We start from the raw sequence: 8,470 nt of genomic DNA, 5'->3' as shown, positions 1-8,470 counted from the left end.
ACAAAGGAAAAATTAAAGTGCGAGCTTAAGCCTCCTTAGCCAGGAGAAAACCCACAGCAACAGTGCCCTCTGACCATCAGAGTGGGTCTGTGACACCAGAGCCTCCTACACTATGATGGACAGCCAAAAAAAAAGCTGTTTTCATTGGTTTAATTATTGGTTTAATTGCTCACTGAAGACCTTGTTTCTTGGGGCCCTCTTGGAAAGCCACCCTTGGAGCTGCAGCTTGGAATGCTGCACATCTCAGAGCAGAGGCTTTGCCAGGAGAGGGGGGGGGGGGTGTAAGAGTGGAGAGGACCCTCAGCTGAGCACCAGCATTGGCAATTCCCCTGTGGAACTGGTGAGATTTATTGTTTTCCCTGAAGTCCCAGTTTGTGCAGTAAACTTCCCAAATTTCATGCATATATGAGACTTGCTGCTAGAGCTCATTATGGTGGAGAACAGTATAAAAATGCACCCTCTGGGAACAGAAAACAGAAAAACAAAAAACCTCTACTGCTGGGAAAAAAAAAAGTCCCCCTCATATCTAAGCCAATATCATTCAATTTTGGCCCCCATCTCAAGAATTTTTAAGGCTTGGAGTTGGCAGTAACAAAACTTCACTGATGTTTTGGCCAAGAACAAGGGCATTATTTCCTGTGCCCTGGCCAATGTCCCAAACTGTATGATTCCTCTTCCACATACTCAAAATCCTCCCTGGAAACTGAGGTCTGCAGGGGGGAATCTTTATCACATTTTGTCCTCAGCTTCTCTAGGGCATCACGAAGCATCAGCATCCTCCCACGCTAAGTCTCATCACACTGTGCAAGTTGATGGCAGTAGTTTATCAAGTCTGATGTATTCCTCAGGATATGAGCTGCTCAACTGTGGTGTAGGAATAATGTAAGTCATTGTTGTTGTTATTATTATTATTATCATGGTGAAGATTAGCATTGGGGATGTTGCTGGAGAATGTCAGAGTCTTTCTGTCTCTTAACTATTATTTTCCTTTTGGTAGTGCAGCTAGGTTTGAAGCAGGACCAAAGAGGCCTTTTATTTTTATTTTAGTTTTGTTTTAAGAAATCTCAGCCCTGGAGGGAGCTGTCATTTTGGGATGCTGATTACTTGTGCAAGTTGACAGGGAGCAAGGCAGCTCTGTCTGTAGTGATCCCAAGTCCCTTCTCCTAATCAAGCCAGCACTGCAGGCTCTGTGTGGAGGATGTGTAACCCTATCTCACTGCCTGACAACTCCTTCAGCTCCAGAATTTGTTTCCTCAGTCCCCACAAACTGCAGCAAGCCATTAAGTTGGATTTTACTACTTTTTCCTTCCTCCTCCTTCTCCCCCCTTTCCTCCTCCTTCGTCGTCTCAGCAACCATTTTGTCTCAGCCTTCCTTTCTGGTTCTTTTCCTTAGGGATAGTAACTCTAAAGACTGTACTCATTTCCTAGATATCCTTGACCCTCAGAGCTTTTTGACTTCTATTTTATCAACTAGTCGAAGGAAATTCAGCACCAGTCAAAAATGCTCCTTTCTATTAAAAAAAAAAAAAAGTATCTTATCCGGCCAGTTTTCTTTGAAATGTGATTCAGCCAGAAATGGATCAACAGACTTTGTAGAAAAGTTCAGCTCTTGCTGAAGCTTAAAAGGGGATCTTGCATCTATAGGGTTTGGCTCAAAGACATTGATTACCTTCCCAGTTCTGTGAGTCCGTAACACAGTGACTGCAGGGAAATGGCAGTGAAATATGGTTGTCTTTTGTTGAGCTTGGATGTGAGAAGAAATTAGATGTGTTGATGGACTCCTCACTGGGGCAAGAGGAGCTGCTGCCCCTGATGCTCAAGGCTGCCTCCAAGGGAGCATCAGCAGCTGGATGGTGCTGGCAGAAGGGCCCTCCCTGGGGCCCTGGTGCAGACACCAAGTGAGGGAGCTCTGTATGAAGGAGGGAAAGAAGGAGCACAGAACATCATGGAGGAAACCTTGTAAATTTAATAAAAGCTCTGCAGAGCTCTGGGATGAGGCCCCAGCTGTGAAGAAACCATTCCTTCATTGCTTCTGTTGGACTTATTTCTAGACAAGAGGGTTTGTACCAGACTTCACCTCCCTGTGAGACCAATCCCCCAAATATTGACTACCCTGTCATAAGGGAGAATGCCTTTATCCTGCCTCCTAACATTAAATAGAAGAATCTGATTCTACTTTGCCATTTTTCTCCTAACATGGAGGAGAAGGATTTTTTAAATAGTCACCAAGCAGAGATGGATCAAGCTGCTGATACCTGTCTGAATTCACAGTTCCAAAACAGATATTCACATCTGTGGTTTTGCCATGGGGCATTTTCTTTTGAAAGAGGCCACAAAGTGAAAATTTAAATGCCTCAGATTGCTTTTTAGTTGTGTTTAGGGAGTGCTTTTTGGGAGAGCACAGATCAGAAATCATTTAGCAAGGACAGTTTTCTTCCCCGCTGTGTGATCTGTACAAGGATTGTGTGAGGTCATAGTGGGAAACAGAGAGAGCCATTCTACTCCCTGCTCCACAGGAGCTCACCAGGTGATCATGCACCACCTCCAGTTCTACTGCGTGGTAAGTGGTAAAACTTGGACTAAGTTCCTTGTGATTCTCAGACAATGGATTTCAGGAGAACATCCAAGGAACCTGGTTGCTCCTGTAGTACCAAACGTGCTCCTGCAGGAGCTGTGAAAGCATTACCTTGCCTGCTTTGCTGTGGAGCATTACTATCCCAGCCACCATGAGCTGCTCCCCCATGGCTGTTCTCATCTTCAGAGGGATCCAGAGAGGATCAAATGAAGTGAAGAAGCTTTTACTGCAGCTCCTCCATCCCTTCTGCCTGTTGATCCCTTATTACTGAGCCTGCATCTTGCTGGTGGTACCAATGGTCACAGCTCACACCTCCTTTGCCATGGAGCATCACCATGAATGTGCAAATTCACTGCATGGATTGTAGGGCTGATGTGGTTTTCACTTCCTTGGTGTTTCTCATCACTTCATTTGTACTCCAAACCTGAGACATCTTTCCAGGAAAGCAATACCCAGAGTCCTAATACAAACTACAAATACATCTCTTCATGTCTTAAATTTATTTTAAAATGCTCTCATAAAAAGATTTGTTTCCAGGGGTTTTACCCAGACTTCTGCACGGAGTTGGCAAAGACATTATGTAACAGCTAAATCTTCATTAGTTATATCTGTTTGCTTTGTGCCTTCATGACAATGATGAAAGCTGTAAATAAGTATATTGTCCCATCTTAACAAGGATAGTGTATCCATCAATAAGGACACTTACTCTGCTGAGATCTTTGCAAGGCTGTAGAGGGGAGTAAATTAAAGGGAGAACAACATCCTTCATCTAAAGTGTCCTTGTTCTGTCACTTAATGTTTTACCCTTGCTAATATTTTTCAAAGTCTGGCTGTTAGTCAAAAAAGTCACTCAGTAAATGTGACATATTTTTTCCAGCCTAAGTCTGTTTGGTCCTAGAATGATTCTTCTAGGCAGCTGTGGCTGGAAGGGTGACCTGAAACTCCTTCTGTGTCTTCTCACCTTAATTTCCCCACAGTCACAGAAGTTTCCCAGTGGGATGTGTGGGGATGGAAGGGGCAATCAGAGGACATTGTTCAGCTGAGCAGGGAGGTGCAAACCCTTGTTTGGGGCAGCAAATGAGTTGTCTGGCTAAAAACAGTCAGGATGAGACTCCACTCTTAGTAGTCCACCACATCCTGGACTGGCTGGTTGGTAACACCATGCTTAGCCCAAGGTGTCTCCTCTCACTAAATTCATTTAAGTGCAGCAAAAGCTGTGTGGTAACTTGAAACTGTGCTGTGTGTCACGGCTGTCCTTGGCCCACAGGCAGATGCCAGGGTTATGGGCCCACAGTGATCTCTGGGAGAGAGTGAGCAGGGGGTAGGAGGTGGTCAGTGCCACTTGCTGGGAGAGATCCACGCTCCCAGCCCCCTGCCAAGGGAGCCCAGACATGGGAAGCACATCCCATGTGAGCCCAGCTGCATTGCATGGCTGGAAGGGAGTGTGTGAACACACAGCCTGCACAGGGAGCTCTGCCATCCCCGGGAATGGAGAGGAGCAGTTTCCAGCACACTGAGCTGATGTGGCAGGGCTCAGAGCAGCCTGACAAGGAGCTGAGGCTCCCACTGAATCCTTCCCTGGCTCTTCTGCATGGCATTTTATCCCTGCCTCGGCACAGGGGTCCCTGACTCAGCCCGGTGAAACAAACAAACAAACAAAATTAGTGTATTCAAGGAGTCTTGAAGTGATGGACTGCCTCCAGGTTTATAGGACAGTCCCGGAGTGAAAATCAGAGTGCGGCCTGCAGAGGGAAGAAAAGAGCTGCGGTAGCACCGCTGCGCTTCCCGGGGGTCGGCTCTGCTTCCCGCTGCTCCTCCGGAGCAGGCTCCGAGCTGAATAGCTGCCTTTAAACGTTAAATACATTCAAAGCCCATTCATATCACACCAAAATTAAACTGCTGGATTTCATTCAAGAGTCGTTCCCCCGAGAAAGAGCTGAGAAGAAAATAATGGTGAGCTGAATGCCTCACCCATTCAGCACACAGGAAAATCCCCCAGGAGGAAAGGTAAGGAGTGAGGCTGGGCTGTCACCTCACCTCGTTGCATCGGTATCTGTGTATAAACCAATTTCTCAATCCATTTAGAAATTCACTAATTGTCATTGGAACTATTTGCAGATGACTGTGAAGTGGCTTGGTAATGAAGAGGAAGTCCATTTATTCATTAACATTTGTGAAAATAATTGCCTGTCACTCCACCAACCATCCTTTGCCCCAGAAACACTTGATCTTCAGCACCTTTTTATTTTTTTCTGAGCTGCACTCTTTGAAACGCCACTTACAATTTCCAGTCCCTGAAGGGCTTATTCCCAGCCTCTGTGACAGGAGTGAGGGTGAACACCCCACAAGGGGACACTAAACATCCTGTCAGCTCTGCTGCAAGGAGAGGAGAGTGTATTAACTGTGCTGCAGGGTCTGCTGCTGCTGAAAGTGTGGGTTTTTCAGGGCTGCTGCAGCTCTGGAGCCTGCCCCACACCTCTGCTGGGCACCACAGCAGGGCTGGGAGAAGCCGTGGATGCTGGGCTTGGTGACAATGGGGCTGTCTCTGGCAAGGAGGGAGACAAGGTGGCCCCGTGTGAGCTTTAGGGATGTCTTCTGCCCCCTGTTTGATAGCCCTGCTCTCAGCCTTCACCAAGACAACAAAAACACTGCATAAAGCCAGGCTTGCACGAGGAGGTGAGTCCTGGAGAGGGGAGGAATGGTTTTTGGAAGGTACAGGAGTGATGTCTCAGAAAGGGAGGAATGGGGAAAGGATGAAAATCTGTATTCTTCAGCTCTCTGAGGAATTGCCCCATGAATGCAGCCAACACCTCTGCCAGGTGATCCTGCCATGGATGGCACACTGTGGGGAAGGCTTTGTCCCCTGTGCTCACTGGCTCGCCCCTCTCCGTCATGCCCAGCACTTCCACCAACACAGTTACAGAAACCAACTCATTCCTTCACTTTGGGCAAGCAAAATTCAGCATTGCCTGTGTGGCCAGGAGGCTCTGAGCCCTCTGCCAGCTGGGGAGGGTGGGTTTGCTGCAGCAGGTGACCTGCACACTTGAGGTCCCTGGAGAGAAGTGGGAGACAGAGTTTGCCACCCTCAGAATCAGCAGAGATCTGCCAGATCACACATGCTGGGCTTTTGCTGCTGACACATCTTTCACTCCAAGGCCGCTTGTTTGTCAGCTGTGATGAATTTTTATTGTCTCCTGAGCATGTGAGCTCCCACATCTGCACCCAGGGCAAGGAGCACTGCATCTCCTGAGCATGCAGGGCCCCCAGTGCTGACACAGCAGTGCATGGGGCAGGAGATAAGCACTGCCCTGCTGCTGGGACCCTGCACTGTGCACCTGCCTCTTGCCCAGGGCTGCTGCAGCAAAGGAGCCACACAACAGCAGGATGTGTCATTGCCTTGGCTGTGGGCAGGGACAGTGGTCACATCCCTAGGGAGGAGAACTCCTCTGCAGCTTGTCCTGGGAGTGGGGAGCAGAGCAGCTCCTGCCTGAACAGGATGGAGCAGCGAGGAAAGCATTGCCACAAATGTACTCAAGGTGTTGTCCATGCTTGAGGTGCAGCTGCTGCAATCCTGCCCAGCAACTGGGCTGGCCACTGCAGCTTGGGATGGTCCAGGCTGTGTAATAACACCTGGCAACATCCTGCTGCCATAAGCCTGTGTCATTCCAGTGTGTCCAATGGACTCATGGTAGCTCATGGCTGTTGGGAATGGCTTATTGGATGTATTTGCTGGCCTGGGGTGAAAACTTTCAAGTGTTTCCAAGTGTTGGTTGCTGCAGATACAGCAGTGTGGGAAGGTGGGGTGAAGGGCTAGGTCAGGCAGATACTTGGAGTTTGGGCTTCCCATGTGGAGGAGCATTCCTGGTTTGGGAAGACTGGAGACACTGTTTGCTTCTTGGGCAGGTATTTAATGCATGCTAGGATTAGGCAAGTGTCTTTTGCTTTCAGGTGCTGAGGTGTTAAGAGGGAGAAGTGTGTGGGTGAGTGTCAATCAGCTCTGTGCAGGGAGAGCTGCCTGTTTATACCAGGGGATTTAGGCTTCCAGATATTTAATTTCTGGTAACTGTACTTCAGCTTGTTGAAACATTTCAATTTGGAAAAGCCTCTTGTGGATAATGAGCCTACAGGGAGGCACTGCTCCCAGGGAGCCTCAGACTGGGGAGCAGGGGTGGATGTGGGCTTCATGTTAGCTGTGCAATTAATGAGCAAGTCGGTAGCCAGCATTTGCAAGAAAAATCTGGGAGAGAGGGGAATAAAACAAAGTGAGACAGAGAGAGGTTTTGATGCCTCCCTAGAAACCAAGATCAAGCACAGCTCACCTAAGTTTAAAATGTCCCATGTGATATGTCATGGGGTGAGGGACCACAGAGGGTGAGGCTGGGGGATGTAGGAGATGGTTCTGCTTTGAGGTCTGTGGTCTGCCTGGAGAAGACTCTGGAAGGCTCTGCCAGCCCCAGGAGGAACCTTTAATGATCCTCCCAAAGCTGTCCCTGCAAAGGAGGGGAGGTTTGGTGTGACCCCCTCCCTGTGCCCACTGGAGGAGAGGTTTGGTGTGACCCCCTCCCCTGTTTCAGGGGGCTCGTGCTGGAGGGTGCCCACCTTGTCTGCAAACCAGGATGAGAAATGTCCCTGCTGGGGACCTGGGTGCATAGTTTGATATGTCACAGGGTCCAGCCCTCTGTCCTTCCTGCCCATGTCCTGGGACACAAGGGTCCTACTGGGCCTGGCAGAGCCATTCCAGAGCTGGCTGAGGGGCACAAGCCTTGTCCAGGCAGACCTCAAAGCAGAACCATTTCCTACATCCCAGTGGGTGTCACCAGTGGGTAAATGGGCAGGAGAAAGGACCACTGGTAAATGGACAGGAGGGGGAATGGGAGGAATCCTCACACCACGGAGCTGTGTGGTGGCCCTCTCTGATGATTCATGGAGACCAAGCTCCTGCTGAAAAATGTCACAGTCTGCCTGGCCTCTGCTCCCCACTCACACATTCTTGACCCTGTTAATTATTACAAGGGAAACGATGAAGGCCAACGTGCATTTCAGTCCATCGTGAGGGATCAAACCATCAGTTTGCTCAGAGCCATGAGCCAGCAGAGCACAGCCACCACAGAGCTGCCTGGGCTGCCAGGGGACAAGGCAGCAGCAGCCTTTGCAGTGGCAGACATCATCGTGGTGGTTCTGTACTTCGTCTTTATCCTCGCTGTGGGGATATGGGTGAGTCCCTGAGGGGCCTGGTTTGGGTCTGCCAGAGCCAGAGAGGCTTTGATGATCCCTGCACTCCTCCTGGGTACAAAGGGGTTAGCCTGCAAATGGCATCCTCTGCACAAATTATCCCAGTGCCTATGGAGCAAATTTGGGGGTGACAGGAATCCTTCTGTGAGCCTTCACTTCCACCCCAGCCGGGGACAACTGTGGGATCACTCCCTGGAGGTTGTTCTGGGAATGATGCTCGGCTCAGAGCAGTCTCACATCTGGGTATGGACAGGCAGGAGGCAAAAGAAAAGCCAAGGTTATGCTGGAGAAGACTAAAATGGGACCTTAAAAACTTTGGAAAGATTGTTGCTAATGATTTGTTCGTGTTGTTTGGCAAAGGCCTCTGTCACAGACACCTACTGTGTTCTGCTTGGCTGAACTGTTTTTTCTCTCCCAGTTGATACATTCAGGGAGAAGTCGTTAAACAGGTTCAGGCAGCTTCTTTCCACAGCACGACTGTCAGAAGCCTGCACAAAAAGGGGCAGAAGCAGTGTGTGAAGCCTGGCATACCTAACAGATCCATAAAACTATTTTGGAGCTGGTGCTGAGGCCAGACACTGAGGATTCTCCAGGCTTGGTCTGACTCAAGGAGGGTGAATGGAGAAAAACATTTTTTCCTGTTCTTTTTCCTGTGCTTCCAGT

This window comes from Molothrus aeneus, chromosome 9, assembly GCF_037042795.1.
Source record: "Molothrus aeneus isolate 106 chromosome 9, BPBGC_Maene_1.0, whole genome shotgun sequence".
NCBI classification, from domain to species: domain Eukaryota; kingdom Metazoa; phylum Chordata; class Aves; order Passeriformes; family Icteridae; genus Molothrus; species Molothrus aeneus.
The sequence above is the reverse complement of the archived record's forward strand: the minus strand, read 5'-3'. Positions refer to the sequence as shown.